Source organism: Vicugna pacos, chromosome 3 (assembly GCF_048564905.1).
Source record: "Vicugna pacos chromosome 3, VicPac4, whole genome shotgun sequence".
NCBI lineage: Eukaryota > Metazoa > Chordata > Mammalia > Artiodactyla > Camelidae > Vicugna > Vicugna pacos.
In genome coordinates, this window is record NC_132989.1 from 69,350,280 (window position 1) to 69,370,522 (window position 20,243).

General features: G+C 34.7%; 1 non-coding gene across 1 annotated transcript; it reads right to left on the reverse strand.

The window, feature by feature from the left end:
• Window positions 1-2,576: 2,576 nt before the first annotated feature.
• LOC116280110 (U6 spliceosomal RNA) lies at window positions 2,577-2,680 on the reverse strand. The gene has a single exon (XR_004189444.1). It is a non-coding gene; the product is annotated as a U6 spliceosomal RNA (small nuclear RNA).
• Window positions 2,681-20,243: the final 17,563 nt, after the last annotated feature.

Genomic DNA, 20,243 nt, shown 5'->3' on the forward strand with positions numbered 1-20,243 from the left:
AACTGTTAACTACACACAGTACACATAACTCCTGCCAAGAACAAATAAATTTATCTTTTAGTTAACTTCATTAAGGGAATATGTGCAACTTGTTTTAGGCTTTTTAGAAACATTAGTAGTAGCTCGAGATCACACGTTACTGCAATTACACATCCCTAAGGGCCTAGAGACTTCCAGATTTGGAGTTACTTATGTGATTTCTCTTTCAGAAATATCTGATCTAAATATTAACCAAATGCTTTGAGGACTGGACTTGTGGCTTACTTAAGGCCATGGGAATTCCAAAGACCTAAGGACAGACTTTGGCACTGTGCTTCAGACTTCATCAGCAACATTAACATTTGAACCACATTTTCTCTGGAAAACTAGTTTGGGCCTTATGGAACAGAATAAAATACTACATCCACCTGGACTCTCCCTATTGTTAATGTCAGGAAACTCAACCCAAACTAACTTAGGAAAAAGGGAGATTTACTGAAACATAATTCTAAAGCCTAGATTGGTTTCAGGTACTACTTGTTGGAAGCTCAAGCATTGTTCACAGAACCTAGTTCCTCCTTCTGTGTCTCTCAGCTCTGTAACTGCTGTTTGGGTTATATTCTCAGGCAGACTCTTCCCTGTGGTTCCAGGTTGGCCTTAGCAGCTCCTGTCTGCATTTTTCCCCAGGTTCAAGTCCAGTAGAAAAGAGAGAGGCTCTTCCTAGCATTTTCCAGCAAGAATTTAATTGGATCTCATTGGCTCTGACTGAAACATGTGGTCATCTTGTTCAAGTGACTGTGCTCTGGAAAATGCACTGATTGTTCAGAGTTAGGCCAATAAATCTAGGTCTGAAGCTCCATCCAAACATAGGGACTGAGCGCTGGGATGGGGCATTCAGCAGAGGCAACTTGGGATAAAGTTACCAAAGAAAGTAGGAATGGTATGGGTATGGTAGCCCAATACCAAATGTGTATATACTAGCATTTACCTACGCTTGCCCCTTCCTGTTTGCTGGGCACTGAGCTAGATACTTTCACAAGTATAGTTTCATTAATTCCATTCTCACTGTGTCTCTCAGAGATAATTATTTGTCTCTGCTCTAAGGAGATAATCTCAGGTGAATCATTGCCCAGTTTCATATCAGTAGTAGTTGCTGGAACCAGGATCTTAGCCAGAGTCTTTCTGAATCCAACTGCAGTGCATTTCTGACACTTCCTCTCTGGTGTTAAGAAAACTTCCTGAGCAATAGCTGCCCATTGGAAAGTGATTGTAGTCTCTCCAGTTGTTTTGAAGATTGAAACACTCATCTGGATGTATTTTTAAGATGGTGAATTATATTATTTCTAGCTTATTCCTTGTGTAGTCTCATGAGCTGAGTTCATTCATCCAATAAATATTTGTAGAGTGTCTATTATGAGCTAGGTACTGTTTCAGGAACTGAAGATGAAGCAGTAAACAAAACAAGTACCCTATCTCAAGGAGCTTACATTCAGGTGTAGACAAAACACATAAGGAGATACATTATATAATATCAGATGATCAGGAGGCTTCCGTTTTTATTTAGACTACTGAAAGGACATTAGCCCTCATAGGCATTTATTTGCTGGGGCAGGTGGAGCCATGAAATTTCATTCATAGTTTGCTTAGTGTTGACTCTGATAAAACTACTCATTGATGCCAATCTCAGATCAGGGCCAGAAGCAAGGCAGAAAACTAAATGAAGTAAGTATTTAAAAGTCAGTCAAGCTATAAGGAAAGCCAAATGGATTTAACATTCATTTATTTTCAAAACACATTTTTCTCAATTCTGAATTGTCTCTCTCCCCTCGACCAGTGTCTTCCCTCCATGCACATAGAATTGTAGACTCTTTAGAGCAGTGATCCTCAAAAGATAATTTGCAGATATCTGGAGGTCCCCTTTTAGGAGGAAAGTTAAAACCATTTTCATCATAAGACTAAGATGTGATTAACCTTTTTCACTGGGTTGACATTTGGTCTGATGGTGCAAAACAATGGTGGATAAAGCTGTTCATATTTTAGAGTAAATTAGTACAGTGACACCAAACTGTTCTATTAGTCACTATTCTTACAGTAAAAAAAAAAAAGTAAAAAAGTTTCACTTAAGAACATTTTGGTCAATAAGAAATTAATTTTGCATCTCAATTCTTGAGTTAATGTCTTCAAATATTCTGGATGATGAAATGGGAACCATGCAGAGGGCCCTTTTGCCTGCATACTAAAGGTTTGAGTTGTGAGCTGATCTGGTTGCTTTTTTCATGGAATACTATTTTTACTTGAGAGAACAGCTGACAAATTGTGGCTGTTCAGAGTGGGATGTTTGGCAGATATTTTCTCAAAAATGAACAAACTGATCTTTTAGGGAAAGTTCAAGGAAAACAACTTTGTTGCCAGTCATAAAAAAAATTGATCTTTTAAGTAAGAACTAGAAATTTGGAAGACTTGTATTAGCCACTATGACGTTGACAATGTCCCAATATTTAAAGACGTTTCTTTTAGTTGAAGTATAGTCAGTTTACAATGTTGTGTCAGTTTCTGGTGTACAGCATAATATTTCAGTCATACATATACATACATATAAAAATATGAAATGCTTCATGAATTTGTATGTCATCCTTGTGCAAGGGCCATGCTAATCTTTGTGTGGTTCCAGTTTTAGTATATGTGCTGCTGAAGCAAGCACTAAAGACTTTTCTGATGAGATTGATAAGTATGTTTTTAAAATATTATATAATGAAGTGTGTCAACATTTAAAAGATCTGCAGAAGTTAGTGAACTAATATTTTCCAAATGACCAAATACATGGTGGTACAAAATCATGCAAGTTAGACGATCCATTCAAAGTTCAAGATAAACCAATATATTTTTTAATATAAGAAAGTATAAAAATTTCATTGATATGGTTTCAGATTCTACATGGCAGCTAACTTTTAAAAACCTGTCACTTGACACATTTTGGTTTTTTATCAAAGTAGACTACCCACAGCTATCCAAAATGACTATTAAAATAACTTCTTTTCCAGCTACATACCTGCCTAGGGCTGAATTTTCTTTATAAGTATACTTCAGTCAGAACAACATTATGACAAATTGGAGGCAGAGTCATTTATGAGAATTCAACTGTCTTCTATTAAGACAGTCTTTTCAATAAATTTCTTTGCGGAGAGAATACATTTATAGTTGACCCTTCAACAACATGAGTTTGAACTATGTGGGTCCACATATATGCAGGGTTTTTTTTAACTTTTTAATTTTTTGTGCGGGGAGTATTTAGATTTATTTATTATTATTTTTTAATGGAGGTACTGAGGATTGAACCTAGGACCTTGTGCATGTTAAGTATGCATTCTACCACTGAGTTAGAGTACTACCACCCACCCCGATTTTTTTTTTTTTTTGGATTTTTTTTAGTAGTAAATACTATAGTGCTGCACTGTCCACAGTTGGTTGAATCCTCAGATGTCGAACTGAGGATACGGAGGGCCGGCTATAAGTTGTACTGAGATTTTCGACTGTGCAGGGAGTCAGCACCTCTAACCCAATGTTGTTTGAGGGTCAACTATTTTTAATTAATCTATGTTATGTTAAGGTGTAATAGGTTTACTTCTGTTTCAAAATGAATTAATAAATATTTAAAAATTTTTTCAGTTTTACTTTTCAATAGCACTACTGTTGATATAACTTACAAACAAAAGCTCTTTGAGGTCCTCAGTAGTTTTTAAGGGACCAAGAAAGTTTGAGAACTCAAACTGAGAACTGCTGCCTTAAGGACCATGTTTTCCTTCCAAGGATCAAAAGATGTCTCTTAGTTCTCTACTTTTTCTTCGTAGTGAGGCTAACTCAGGAGTTCCCCACATAAGTAAAAATTTACGAGGAAATTGTTCAGTTACGTGATAGAATTTGCGTATCTTTTCGGTCAGAGTCTGATGTCTAATCATTGAAGTCTTGGAATACAAATTACTGGAGCTTCTCATTAAAATTAGAAGATTTGGTTTCAGAATTAGGCTGAGGTTTCGCTGGATAGGGAACAGGCATAGGGCCAAGAAATATCCCTGATATATTCTCCAACAGATATCTTCTGCCTCTAGAACTCCTCTTTGCAGGTGACACTACGTTTTTACCTCAAGCTCACTCCTTTAGGCCCATTACCCAAGCCACTGGTGCCAGAGTCATTATGTTGCAGTAGGAGACTCCCTAAACTCCCTAGCAGGTGGCAGGAGAGTGGGAAACCATAGCTGAAAGACAAGTGTTCTTGGTTTAAACTGTGAATGCTCTTTTCTATGGGAGATGTAACACAAGTTGTGGCTAGTTTCTATGATGAAATTACACGTGGATGGATTAGGCTTCTGTGGACTTGCCTGGGAGCCTTAGGTGCCCTGAGTTCCAAATGAAATGTTCAGGATTTAACTTTTTCTACATTGGGAACTGCTTCTACTTAAAAAATTCTACATTTTAAATCAGGATAAATATTATATTACTATAAGGACAGATACAGTTAAGGAGGATCTTACAGTGTTAGAAAGGGGTCATTTTACTCTTTATGAGACTGAATGATGGGAATTGACCCATAGGCTATGAAATTAAGCTCACATGTGGAACTTAAAACACAACAGAGGTAATGATAAAGAAGTACCTGAATTCCCAAAATTTATAAAATGGCATCATATTTCTCAGGGCTGCTGGCATTCAAAGAAAAAATAAACATTCCACAAAATTGTCTATTTTCTAGTTAAACTGATGTCCTATAACTGTATCTGAAAGGCTAAGTTGTGATTTTGAGGACACCGTGGATGAAAGAGAAAAAAATTACTACCACTAGTAACAGATGTGAAATTACATTAGATAAATATAATCATTAGTTTCAGTCTCACCCTGGTTAATTTGTTTGTGGAAATGTGCAACCTATTATTCATTAGATAATTTTTCACACATTGATTAGAAAGCCATGTCGAATTGTGACCCTGCACATTTGGGCTTACCTATCTTGCAATGTAGTATACCACTTACAATAGTGGAAATGGGGGACAAAATGTTTATCTCAAGCTGATTTTGTGCCAATAAATAAAGTAAATCAATAGCCAGTGAAGTGTGAACAACATTTCTCTGCTGTATAATATGGTTTTGGGGGCAATTTGACATGCTACAAGGGGAAACAAGGGTCTTGAACAGAAAGGTAATAAAAGCAAATCATGCTGGTAACTGTTATTGAAGTCCTGTGTTTTTCTATACTTGGGCAGCTTTAAGATGTGAAAAATAATGCACATAAAATTATAAAAATATTGAGGCAACTTTCCCCCATATTTATAAACATTCTTTCTTAGAGCTGAACTTGATTTTACTGGTCATGCACTCTATACCTGTGACAAATCTTTTCTATTTTCTATTTGATCTAATTTAGTACACAAATTCAGATAACTTTAATGTATTTATAGTAAATACAACAGAAAGATCTTCCAATTTCAAGTAGACTTTATTAGTATTCAATAAGACCTCATCTGAATTTTACTCTTCGATATTCAGGTAATTACTTACAATAATAAAAAAACCTCTCAAATTAAAAAAATATATTTTCTGCCCTGCAAAAAGCTTCAAGGAGAAACCCCCGTTTTCTCGTCTTGCACCTTTCTTACCATTCCATCCCTGCAGAACCATAAGAAAACGAATCTCTTTTCTAACTCTCTGAAGGAGAATAATGATACAAATATATTTATAAAGTGCATCTTCTTGCCAGTTTGAACCACAGATGTCTTTTAAATTAAGATGAAAGTAACACATTTTTCCATGTAATGCAAACTGTATTCAAGTAATTAATGATTAATTAAAAGCAGGTTTTTTTCTGTAGGTCAGATAGTGAAGGGCTGTGCTATGTTGCCATAGAAAGGAAGAGGTAGGCTGTTCAGTTTCTAGAAGGAGCCTCAGGCCTTCTTGGTCTAAAATAAAATCATAGCCAGGGAAACCTACAGATTCAAAGGAGAAATGGTTACTGGTGTCACAGAAACAGTGTTTTGCTGCCCAAGAATGTTATTTCCTTGACAAATTCTGTGTACCATTGTTAGAATTTGAAAAAAAAAATCATTGACCACAGACATTTTAATAATGTGTGCTGACATGAAGTATATCTATTTATAGTCAGTGACTTGATTCATGTGAAGAATCATATGTATATATTTATAGCTTGCTTTGAGATTACCCCCTCTTCCTGCCTTTTTTTTTTTTAAATTTGGACAGGGCTTCAGTCTATTTTAGATTAATTTTTAAACATCTAGATTTAAGCAGATTTGTAATATGTTATATATAATATAATGTGAATAAAGGAAAAGATTCTACTCTAATTTCATATTCCAGTGCCAGACTTTGTGAGAACCAATATAATGGAGGGAGTGTGGGTGATATAGAATGAGTGTTAGTCTGAGAATTAGATCTATATTCTAGTCCTTGCTGTCATTAAGTTCTGAAGCTTTTCTGGTTTTGGTAGACTAGATGAGTTCTAATTCTTCCAACTTTAATATTCCATGCATATAATATTTTTATAAAATAGCATTATACTATTTTATAGATGGATGAACAAACTTTGTGACTCAGATAATAGTCTCTTTTATAACCTGCTTTGTTTACATTTAAGATAAACATTTGTCTATGTCCTTATGTAATCTTTTACATCATTTATAATGGATATCATTTATAATGACTATCATATTCCATTATATAGTTTTACTGTAATTCATTAACCATCTCTCTTGCTGGACATGATCAAAGCTCTCATACCTTTCTTGTAATGCTGCTGTGGTTTATTAATTGGTCGCCCCTTTTCTGCTCTTGCCCCTTATAGTCTGTAATCACTAACTAGATATAGCCTTTTCTTTTTCATGGCAATCAAATACAACTGTCTAACCATCCTTAGAATAAAATCCAAAATCATTACATGGCCTATGAGATACTATGTAATCTGGCACCTGCCTATCTCTAAAAACTTACTTCTGCCATCTGCCTTGCTCACTGCACTTCACCCACTGTTTTCCTGGCTGTTCTCCACTTCTTTAAGTGTGTCCCAACCTTAAGGCTTTTGCTTTTGGTATTTGCTTTACCTGGGACACAGTTTTTTCTGTTATTTGCATGTTTTGTTCTTTTACTCCTTCAGAGCTCTGCTTACTAACACCTCTTCAGACAATTCTTTCCTGAGTTTTTTATCTAAAATAACATTCTTCTGCCATTCTCAATCTTCTTACCGTTTTTTCTTCATAACCTTCATTACTACCTCACCTTATATTCATTTTCTTTCTTTCTTTCTTTCCTTCTCTCTTTCTCTTTTTCTTTCTTTCTCTCCCCTCTCTCTTTCTCCCCTCCTCCCTCCTTCCCTCTCCCATTCCTTCTCTGTCCCCCTTCCCCTGCCTCCCACTTTCTTTGTTCATCTGTCATTTGTACATAAACTCCCTGAGGGTAGGACGGCATCTGTTTTGTTCATTGCTAAATTCCCAGCACCAAAAACTATGCCTAGCTTATAAAAGGCACTTGAAAAATGTTTGTTGAATGACTCCAGGTTTTGTTCAATAATTTTCTGTTATAAATGTAGTAGAGTAAGAAAAGTTATTATCTTGTTAATTGCTTTTGTTTGGAAAAACATGTTGATTAGTCTTTTCATGTGGAATGTGTGGCCCTGAGGAAATGAATTGAGAGAAAAAACAAAGACATAGCTAAAAGTACCTTGAAGAAAAATGAGTAGTAATTTGGGGCTAGAAGAAAGGAGATGAAGGGGATAGGAGGATGGGTGTGGAGAGAGAGGGACAAAATAAGGACAGAGTAAGCATGAGCAGGCAGAAATGACTGAGGGAATTTTTAAAAGAACAGGGATATTTCATATTTATTTTTAAGTTATGTAGTAATGTAAGCTTTCTTGCGCTAACCCCTGAATCTCTCCAGCACACGGTTGCCTCCTAACAGTGTTTTGTTTGGGGAAATCAAGAAAAGCTGTGTCTTATGTTTGAGTCAAAAACTCAGATGGTGATAAAGGAACAGTTTGTATAGTAGAATCAGAGTTGAACAGAATCAGAAATGAAGCCAGAAGTTACAGGGAGGCCACTGGATTGCTCACTGGAAGTAGGAAGGGGAATTGAATAGATCTTACCTGGCTCACAAGCCTGAGTTACAGAAACAACACAGTGGTAAATATCTTTGTAGCTACCTTTTATATGTATCCATGATTTACATATGGTGAATTGCTGAAACTGGAATCACTAGGTCAGAGTGTATTGGCATTTTTAAGGATTTTGGTATGTGATCATATTGCCTTCCAGAAAAATTAGTACTAACTTAAAATCTGAAATGTTTTATGAAAGCAAGTGTTGTTAACAAAAACCCCCACACCATTATAGACCTACTAGGCTAGCTATAATTTTAAAAATGGAAAATAGTGTTGGTGAGGATGTAGAATAATCAGAACTCTCATATATTGTAGGTGAGATTGTAAAGTGTAGCTGCTTTGGAAAATAGTTTGGCAATTCCTCAAAAAGCTAAACATAGAGTTACCATGTGACCCCAGCAATCCCACTTTGAGTTATATACCCAAGAGAAATAAAAACATATACCCACACAAAGCTGTGTTTCTTTTGTAGATTGTACAGAAATTTTCATAGCAGCATTAGTCATGGTATCCCAAAAGTAGAAACAACCCAGATGTACCCAGTAACTGATGAATGGGTAAATAAAACGTGGTATCTATACAATTGAATGTTATTTGGCAATGAAAATAAATGAGGTGCTGATACATCTTATACCATGAATGAACCTTGAAAGCATTACCCAAATGAAAGAAGCCAGTCATGAAAACCTTCATATTGTTGATTACATTTTTGTGAAATATCCAGAATGGGCATATCTGTTGAGACAAAAAGTAGATTAGTGGTTGCTTAGGTCTGGGGAGGGCAAGGATGAGGAGTGACAGCTGATGGCTGAGGGGGTCCACTAAAATGACATTCTTTAGTGGGGATGAAAGTGCTCTAAAATTAGATTGTGGTGATGGTTGCACTCGTCTTTGAATATATAAAAAAATTAACATATACTTTATTTTAATTTATTTTTTATAGTCAGTTACAGTGTGTCAGTTTCTGGTGTACAGCATAATGTCCCAGTCATGCATACACACATATTTGTTTTCATATTCTTTTTCATTAAAGACTACTGTAAGACATTGGATATAGTTCCCTGTGCTACATAGAAGAAATTTTTTAAAATCTGTTTTTATATATAGTGGCTAACATTTGCAAATCTCAAACTCCCAAATTTATCCCTTCCTATCTTCTTTCCCCCAGTAACCATAAGATTATTTACTATGTCTGCAAGTCTGTTTCTGTTTTGTAGATAAGATCATCAGTGTCTTTTTTTTTTTTTCCCTAGATTCCACATACTCCAAAAACTGTAAGACACTGATGAGTGATATCATGTTATTTTTCTTTTTCTTTCTGGCTTACTTCACTTGGAATGACGATCTCTAGGTCCATCCATGTTGCTGCAAATGGCATTATTTTATTCTTTTTTATGGCTGAGTAGTGTTCCATTGTATAAATATACCACAACTTCTTTATCCAGTCATCTGTCAGAGGACATTTAGGTTGCTTCCATGTCATGGCTTTTGTATATAGTGCTGCTGTGAACATTGGGGTGCATGTACATTTTTGAATTAAACATCCCTCCAGATACATATCCAGAGGTGGGATTGCTGGATCATATGGTAGGTCTATTTTTAGTTTTCTGCGGAATCCCCATACTGTTTTCCATAATGGCTGCACCAAACTACATTCCCACCAACAGTGTAGGAGGATTCCCTTTTCTCCACACCCTCTCCAGCATTTATCATTTGTGGAATTTTGAATAATTGCCATTCTGACCGGTGTGAGGTGGTACCTCACTGTAGTTTTGATTTGCATTTCTCTGATAATTAGCAATATTGAACATTTTTTCATGTGCCTGTTGGTCATTTATATGTCTTCATTGGAGAATTGCTTGGGTAGGTCTTCTGCCCATTTTTGGACTGGGTTGTTTGGTTGTTTCTTATTAAGATGTATGAGCTGCTTATATATTCTGGAGATCAAGCCTTTGTTGGTTAATTAACAGCTAGCAAATTTACAGTTAACAAGTCAATAGAGGGGGAAAATGTAATAATAAATTCCTGATTTATCTAAGATAAGGCAAGAAGGCAAAGTAAGGAACAAACAACAGATAAGACAAGTAGAAGATGTGAATTAGGCTGTAAGATTTAGACTCAGATATTATCATAATTACCCCAAATGTAAGTGGGCTAACTGATTAAAAGACAACCTGTCAGACTCAGTTTTTAAATCCAACTGTATGCCTTTTTCAGTGCCACATCTTAAATATAAGGATATGAAAAATTGAAAAGAAAAGGATGGGAAAAGATATCTCAGGCAAATGTACTCCACGAAAAAACTGGTATAGTCATACTAATATTAGGTGAAGTAGATTTTACTCAAAGAGAGACATTTCATGAGAGAAAAGTCAGTCCCACAGAAGGTAACAGTCCTAAATTTGTATGCCTCTAATAATCTTGACACATATCAAATAAGATTTATAGAAGGATAAATAGATAATTCCACAATCATAGTTGGAGATTAATATACCTTTCAATCAACAATAGAAAAGGCAGGAAAAAATAAGTAAAAATATAAAAGATTTGGACAGTCTTAACCCAATGGACATGGTTACAACCCAGGATTCAGCAAGTGAAGAATGCACATTCTTTCACTTGTGCATAGAACATTATCTAAAATTGACTGTATGCTGAGACATGAAACAAATTTCAACAAATATCAAATGATTGAAATCATGTAGCATGTTTTCTAATCATTGTAGAATTAAGGTAGAAATCAATAACAAAAACATTTAACAAAATAAATCAATAACAGAAAAATAACTAGTAAATCCCCAAATAAGTTTGAAATTCAGCAACATTTTCTATATAACTCATGAGTGAGAGGGGAGATCACATTAGGTCATACTGAGTTGTATGATAGACTAGAACATACTGAGTTGTATGATAATGCACATAAAACATTTCAAAACACACAGGATACAGCTAAAGTTGTGCTTAGTGGGATCCTTATATTTCTAAATGAATATACTGGAAATAAGAAAGACTATTAGTGAACCAAGTATTTAGCTCATGAAGTTAGTAAAGGAACAGTTATTTAAGCCCAAAGAATGTAGAAAAAGGAAAGAAAATAAAAGAACAGAAAAAGTTGAACAGAAAACAAAGGTACATAGAGAAAATCAACACAGCCAAAAGTTGTTCTTTGAAAAGACTAATAAATTTGATGAACTCCTAATATTGATGTGAAATAAACAGACAAAGCACAAAAGATCAGTATCAGCATCAAAAATGAGACATTGCCACAGACATTTAAAAAAATGGTTTTTAAAGTGATGATGAAGAGGATGTCATATACATCTTTTAACCTATGAATTTGAAAACTTCAAAAAAAAAAAAAACCCCAAATTGAAAAAATAGCTTACCAAAATGGAATCAAGAAGGAAAGAAAAAGTCAATTTTCTGTTCAAAAAATTGAGTCTTATTAGAAGAATCACTCAAAAAGGAAAAGTTTGAGATGATTTCACTGGTGAATTTTTCTTAACACCTAAGTAAGAAATATGTAATTCTAATTAAGTACGTTTCCCAGAAAACAAGGAGTGTTTTTCTAACTCATTCTGTGAGACTGGGACTAGAATAACCTTTATAACAAAACCTGACAAAGACAATACAAGAAATGAAAAATATAGGCCATCTCTCTCATGAACATTGTAGTGAGAAAGTATTTTACCTGATATAATTTACTGCCATGAAACCTGTCATGGGTCAAAGGGGAAGAATGGACTTGCTCTGGGGAAAAATTCCTTATCACACAGACCACCAGCCCATACTAGCAGTTCTTACCCTTGGCTAAGTTCCTTGCTCTTAGCTATTTTATGTAAAACAACCCACTCACACTTTTTTTGTACTTCTTTCTCAGTCTTGACCTAGTTTTCCCACCTGCTTTCATTCAGACCATCTACTTTAAGCATATCCATTGGGAAGCCCTACCCTGAAAGACTTTTAACCTCAGCTGATTCCTTTCTTTGCTTTTTTCTCCTCTTTCCTTCACCCCTACGTGCCATCTGTGTGATCCCTCAGAATGTGCTGTATTCTGTCTCCGAAGAGTTGTATGTGTTACTACATCTAACTTGCTTTTTCTGCTTTCAGTCTGGCTCCACTGTGGGTGTTGGAAAGGCAGTCAAAAAGAACCGATATACATACAAATCCAGAATAAAATATTAGCAAATCTAATCCAGCTATCTGTAAAACTAACAACATTGCAGTCAAATTGAGTTTATTCCAGGAATGCAAGATTAGTTCAACATTAAAAAAAATGGAATTCAAATGAACAGAATAAAAGTAAAAAATTACATCCAAATTGGAAAAGAAGTAAAACTGTCATTATTTGCAGATGACATGATAGTATACATAGAAAATCCTAACGACACTGCTAGAAGGCCAGTAGAGCTCATCAATGAATTTGGTAAAATTGCAGGATACAAAGCTAACATATAGAAATCCATTGCATTTCTATATATTAACAATGAAATATCAGGAGAAGGAATTAAGGAAACATCCCAGTTAGCATTGCATCAAAAAGAATAAAATACCTAAGACTAAACCTACTTAAGGAGGCAAAGGATCTGTAGTCCAAAAACTGTAAGACACTGATGAAAGAAACTGAAGATGACACAGACAGAAAGATAAAGTGTTGTTGGATGGGAAAAATCGATATTGTTAAAATGACCACATTACCCAAGGCAATATACAGATGCAGTGTAATCCTTATCAAATTTCAAATGACATTTTCCACAGAACTGGAAAAAAAATGTTAAAATTTGTATGGAAACACAAAAGACCCTGAGTAGCCAACAATCTTGAGAAATAAGAACAGCGCTGGGGGAATCATGCTACCTGACTTCAGACTGTACTACAAACTTACAGTAATCAAAACAGTATAGAACTGGCACAGAAACAGACACATAGATCAATGGAACAGGATAGAAAGCCTGTAAGTGTGTGGACACTTATGGTCAATCTATAACAAAGGAGGCAAAGATACACAATGGAGAAAAGACAGTCTCTTCAATTAATGGTGCTGGGAAAACTGGACAGCTACATGTGAAAGAATGAAATTAGAACATTTTCTAACACCATATATAAAAATAAACTCAAAATGGATTAAAGACCTGTATGTAAGACCAGATACTGTAAAACTCCTAGAGGTAAACATAGGCAGAACACTCTCTGACATAAATTGCAGCAATATTTTTTTTGAACCAGCTCCTAGAGTAATGGAACTAAAAGCAAAAATAAACAAATGGGACTGAATTAAACTTAAAAGCTTTTGCACAGCTAAAGATACCATCAACAAAATGAAAAGACAGTCTACAGAATGGGAGAAAATACTTGCAAATGATGCGACCGACAAGGGGCTAATTTCCAAAATATACAAACAGCTCATAGAGCTTTAAAAAAAAAAAAGTTACCCAATCAAAAAATGGGTAGAAGACCTAAACAGACATCTCTCCAAACAAGACATTCAGATGGCCAACAGGCATATGAAAAAATGCTTAACATCACTAATTGTTAGAGAAATGCAAATCAAAATTAAAATGAGGTATCACCTCACACCAGTCAGAATGGCCATCATTCAAAAGTCCACAAATGATAAATGCTGGAGAAGGTGTGGAGAAAAGGGACCCTCCTACACCACGATGGGAATGTAGATTGGTGCAGCAGCCACTTTGGAGGACAGTATGGTGGTTCCTTAACAAACAAAAAATAGACTCCCCATATGATCCAGCAGTCCCTCTCCTGGGCATATATTTGGAGGAAACTATAATTCAAAAAGACAGATGCACCCAAATGTTCACAGCAGCAGTATTTACAATAGACAAGATGGAAACAACCTGAATGTCCATTGACAGATGATTGGATAAAGAAGATATGGTGAATATATATACAGTGGAATACTACTCAGCCATAAAATAATAAAATAATGCCATTTGCAGCAACATGGATAGACCCAGAGATTGTCATTCTAAATGAAGTAAGCCAGAAAGAGAAAAAAAAATACCGTTTGATATCACTTATATGTGGAATCTTAAAAAAAGACACAAATGAACTTACTTTACAAAACAGAAACAGACTCACAGCCATAGAGAACAAACTTACGGTTACCAGGCGGGAAAGGGGTTGGGGAGGGATAAATTGGGAGTTTGAGATTTATAGATACTTCTGTGTATAAAATAGATAAACAACAAGTTTATACTGTATAGCACAGGGAACTATTTTCAATATTTTATAGTAACCTATAAAGAAAAAGAATATGAGAAGGAATGTATGTATGTATATGTATGACTGAAACATTCTGCTGTGCACCAGAAGTGGACACATCAAAGACTGACTATATTTCAATTTTAAAAAAAATCCCTCATACATCATCTCAGTAGATAAAGTATTTGATAAAAATCCAACAGTTTTTTTTATAAAAGCTCTAAGCAAACTAGGAACAGAAGGCTATGTCTTTAAACTCATGCAGAATATTTACACAAAATAGTACAGTAGACATCAAATGTTACTGAAATATTGAGAGCTTTTCTTTCTGAGATAGGGACATAAGGGTTTGTTCTCTCCTTTTCTGTTCAAAATTACACTGAGCTCTTAGCCAGTGCTTTACAAGAAGAAAAATAAACGTTATAAACATCGGAGAGGAACAAATTAAACTCACTATTCATAGATGACATTATTGTGTATGCACAGAATTTTAAAAGTACAGATAAACTGTTAGTGAATTTAACAAGAACGCAAAAATCAATTATATTTCTATGTGTTATCAGTGAACAACTATAAAGTGAAATTTTTAGATGATAACTTTTGCAATACTGTTGAAAATACTAAGGAATCTTAAGAAATGATATAAAAGATCTCTACAGACAAAACTACCAAACATTTCTGAAAGAACTATGTAAATAAAAAGATATACATGAATGGAGTTGGAAGGCAATATAATTTCCCCCCCAAATTATCTATAGATTGAAAGCAATCCCAATAAAAATCCCAGCAGGTTTTTTTTTTAATGCAACCCCAAAATGCTAGAAGTTTTTTTTTAGCTTGATATGCTGATTCTAGAATGAATACCTCTAACAGTTTTGAAGAACAAAACTGAAGAGTTTATGCTACTAGGTACCAAATTATAAAACTGCAATAAATATAGTAGAATGGAGTTGGCATGGTGAGATAGTACTCCTCTGAACACTCATATATAAGTGTTTGAGTATCTGTTTTCACTTTTAGATATATACTTAGGAATAGAATTGCTAGGTCATATCGTAATTCTGTTTGACTTTTTGAGGAACTGCCGAACTTTTCCATAGGGGTTGAACCATTTTACATTACCACTAGCAATGTACAAGGGTTCCAGCTTCTCCATATCCTTACCAATATTTGCTATTTTTCTTAAAAGAAATTTTTATAGCCCACTTAGTGGGTGTGAAGTGGTATCATTGTGTCATTGATTTGCATTTCTCTAATGACTAATTAAGTTGAGCATCGTTTCATGTGCTTGTTGGCATTTATACATCTTCTTTGGAGAAATGTTAAATTGTTTACTCTTTTCTTAATTGAGTTATCTTTTCATTATTGAGTTGTAAGACTTCTTTATGTATTCTAGATATTGTACCCTTATCAGATAAATAGTTTGCAGGTATATTCTCCAATTATGTGAGTTGGCTTTTTCAATTTTTTGATAATGTTCTTTGATGCACAGAAGTTTTAGATTTTTTATTCTTTTGAGGTACATTCCTTCAATACCCAATTTGTTGAGAGTTTTTATTATGAAAGGATGTTGGATTTTTGTCAAATGCTTTTTCTGTATCTGTTGAGATGATCATGTGATTTTAACCCCTCATTTTTTTGATGTGATGTATCACATTGATTGATTAGTAGATGTTAAGCCATCTAGCATCTCTGGAATAAATCCCACTTGGTGATAGTGTGTGATCTTTTTTAATGTATTGCTGAATTCTGTTTGCTAATATTTTATTGAGGATTTTTTGCAACTATGTTTATCAGGAATATTGGTTTATAATTTTCTTGTAATGTCTTTGTCTGGTTTTGGTATCAGTAATACTAGCCTCATAAAATGATTTTGAATGTATTCCCTCTTCTATTTTTTAGAAGAGTTTGAGAAGGATTGGTATTAATTCTTTTTTAACTGTTGGTAGAATTCACCAGTGAAGCTGTCTGATCATAGACTTTTATTTTTTGGAAGGTTTTTGACTACTGATTTAGTTTTCTTAGTAGTAATCTGTCCAGATTTTCTATTTTTTCGTGATTCAGTCTTGGTAGATTGTATGTTTCAAGAAATTGATCCAGTTCCTCTAGATTGTCCAACTTGGGGGCATATAATCGTTACAGTAATCTCTTATGATCCTTTATATCTGTGGTATTAGTTGTCTCTTTTGTTTCTATTTTTATTTATTTGAGTCCTCTCTTTTCCTTGGTGAGTCTAGCTAAAATTTTGTCTGTTTTGTTTATCTTTTCAGAAAACCAGCTCTCAGTTTCATTGATGTTTTCTATTTTCTTTTTAGTCTCTATTTTATTTATTTCTGCTCTGATCTTTGTTCTTTCTTTCCTTCTACTAACTTTGGGTTTTGTTTGTTCTTTTTCTGGTTCCTTGAGGTATAAAAAAAGGTTGTTTATTTGAGATCTTTCTTATTTCATATTGTAGGCATTTATTGCTATGAGCTTTTCTCTTAGAACTACTTTTGCTGCAACCCATAAGTTTTGGTATGTTGTATTTCCATTTTCATTTATCTCAAGATACTTTAAAATTTCTTTTTATTTTCTTTGACCCAGTGCTTATCCAGTAGCATGTTGTTGAATCTTCATGTATTTGAATTTTCCAGGTTTTTTCTTGTAATTGATTTCAAGTTACATACTATTGTGGTCAGAAAAGATACTTGATATGATTTCACTCTTCTTAAGTTTGTTAAGACTTGTCGCCTAAACAGTTTTTAATTTTAATGAAGTCCAATTTATCTATTTTTCTTTTGTTATGCATGCTTTTGATGTCATATCTGAGACTCCTTTGCCAAATCCAAGGTTATAAAGATTTATCCTATGTTTTCTTCTAGGGCTTTTTGTTTTAAATAGTTTTATATTTAGCTCTTATATTTAGTGCTCATTTAGTCATACATTTTAAGTTACTTTTTGTGTATGATGTGAGGTAAGGATCCAACTTTTATTCTTTTGCATATGGCTATCCAGTTGTCTTGGCATCATTTATTAAAAGATGATTTTTTCCTCATTGAATGGTCTTGGCACACTTGTTGAAAATCAATTGTCTCTAGATGTATGGTTTTATTTCTGGATTCTTAATTCTGATTAATGTCAAATGATTCTCTTTGTTTTATTAATTTGCATCTCTTGATTAGCACTGAGATTGGGCAACTTCTTATATCTTATTGGTGATACTTGTGTTCTGCTTTAAAATTGTGCCAGTTCTCCCTTTTTCTTTCTTTCCTTCCTTCCTTCCTTCCTTCCTTCCTTCCTTCCTTCCTTCCTTCCTCTTTCTGTGTAGGGTGGAATGGGGATATTGACTGGTAGGGAATATTTTTATATTGTGGTACCATTATGTTGGTTATATGGGTTGCAAATTAATTTTTCCAATTTTGGGCCATGATTGACTTACAAGTGACACGTGACTCAAGTTGGGCCAATATAGTTCTTTCCCTCAGAATACAAAATAAACTTAGAACACAGAGAGACAGAGCCTGAGAATTGTGTTCATATCTAGGCTCTGGAGAAAGATAATCTCCAGTGATGTCTTGATTTCTTTACTTCCAGTGTTAACTCTTCCTTTGAATAGGTGAAATATCCCAGTATCTGTTCAATACCCACTTATGTAAAAGAAGATTATTATGCATTCTGGGGTGGATTTATTTTTACTTCTAATCACAAAATCAAATTTTAAAAAACAACTGTAATAGCGCTCTCAAATTCCTGGCTTCGGTAATTGGTCTGATAGTGGTGCCATTAACTAAAATAGGGATTATAGGAGAGGAGGGGGGAGTAATGTTTGAGGAAAGGTAATTGCTGCAGTTTTGGACATGTTGAGCTGTGCTACCTGTAGAGTATCCAAGTAGAACTCTCCAGAAAGGGTGTGAAGTGTGAGAGAAAGAACTAAAAACAGAAATCTAACACAAACTTTTAAAGGGTAGGAAGCGGAAGAGGAGACAGTAAAGTGATTTGAGTTAAGGTAGCCAGAGCTCTTGGAGGAGAACTCATAGAATCTAGGGGTGAGAAGAACTTCAGGAGGAAGGGAATAGTTAAAGAGAACAAAGAGAAGGCCTGAGTTTCAAGGAGGGAGTAGTTAATAACTGGTCAAGTAAGATTTGGCAATGAGAGGTCATAAGTGACCTTGGCCTAGCCAGGGGCTGGAAACTAGACTGGAGAAAGTCAAGGAGTAAATGGCATGTTAGGCTGTTGAGAGTAAGGATAGAGTATTATTTTGGGGAACTTGATGTAAAAGGAAGCAGAGAGAGAAGATGATATATGGAAGGGCATATGAGGTAGAGGAGAGGGAGATTAAAGATGTGGGAGACTGTACATGTTTACATGTGAAGGAGAGGGACCCGAAGGAGAAGTAGGAAAGACAGGCAAAAGAGAATCTCATTTCCAGGAGACAGGAGAGAATGGGGCAGAACGCAGATAAAGGGGTTCTTCTAAGAAGGAAAGATAATAAGGATGTGTTTTGTCACACGGAAAATAGTTATACACTGTTTAAGCTTTGCGATGGAGTATGTACAAAGTGATAAGTGGTTATAAAGGAGAGAGCTACTAAATCTCTGTGGTATCTGGAAGACTTCATCCATCTGATGAAGTTCCTTTTGATCCAGTATAGCTGACTGACTGCCTATCTGTGTAATCTGAATACTGAGGGAACCACACGTATTTGAGCTTTGTCACTTTGTTGTCCTTGGGATCAAAGATTTTGTATACTCAATGCATTTTTTGGGCTCTTCTTCCTCTATTACATTAAAATGTGGCAAGTGATATAGAAAAGAAGTCTTGCTGACCTTATTTATACTTTTCCCTGTCTCTACACAGTTCCATGAGAAAAGTCTCAGTTCTTCAGCAGTTACCCTATGAATTGAGAATTTTCTCTTCTAATACCTCCCAACCTTTTTCTATATCATGACATACAAGGGGGAAAAAGGATAGTTTTTATCCTGCACACTGGTGGGAACAGACTTCTCTCAGCTGGTACCAGGGGCTCCTGCCTGACTGCCCTAAGGGCTTCAATACCTTGAGCACACCTTAATATACCTGTAACTCATTTGATATGCCATAGCATACCAGTTGAGATCTTCGCTAAATTCTCCTTGATAGTGTGGTACATTCTCCCATGCTTTAAATTTTTTTTAGTTTCTGCTATATGATAAAGGACTTTCCCTTCTACCATTAAAATCCTTACCCAAAGCATTCAGTGTTTAGTATGGAAGGATGCTTATATGCTAAAATCAGATGATTTATTATTCCCTTACATATCTCCTTCATAAATGTATATAATATCTTAAAGAATCATCTACATTCAAATATCTTACAGCTTTCTAACTTATCCCATTGTGAAGTTCTTTCCTGTTTCTCACTATATCAAATCTGATATAGGTGTTACAGATTATTCTTTGACTCTTTTTCTCTCAGGAACTGTAGATATTTCTTTCACAACTTAGAGTGAAAATATGTCCATTATACCAGACATTACATTGCAGTATCTACTTAACTATACTTAAGTATATTAATATATTTAAGTAAGTTAATAAATTAATAAAATTATTCATATATCCTACTAGGAAATAAGTTATCTTTGTTTTTTAATTTCCTAAGTGCGTTTTAGGCCATTCTTCCATGGACAGAAGCTTTTATGAAATGTGATTTTTGTAATTTAAGGAAAAATCCTCATTTTCAGTTGTGCATAATTTTATGTTTGGTCTCTGGAGATTAAGAAGTATCATTAACTGTGTGTGCCCTTTGTATGTAGAAAAGTTGTAGGAAGATAAGAACTTGACCTTTCTCATTTAAAGTGTAACAAAAAGAAAAATATAGGAATGTATTATGCAAGGAAATATTGAGTTGTATGGGAAATTGTGTTTTAAGA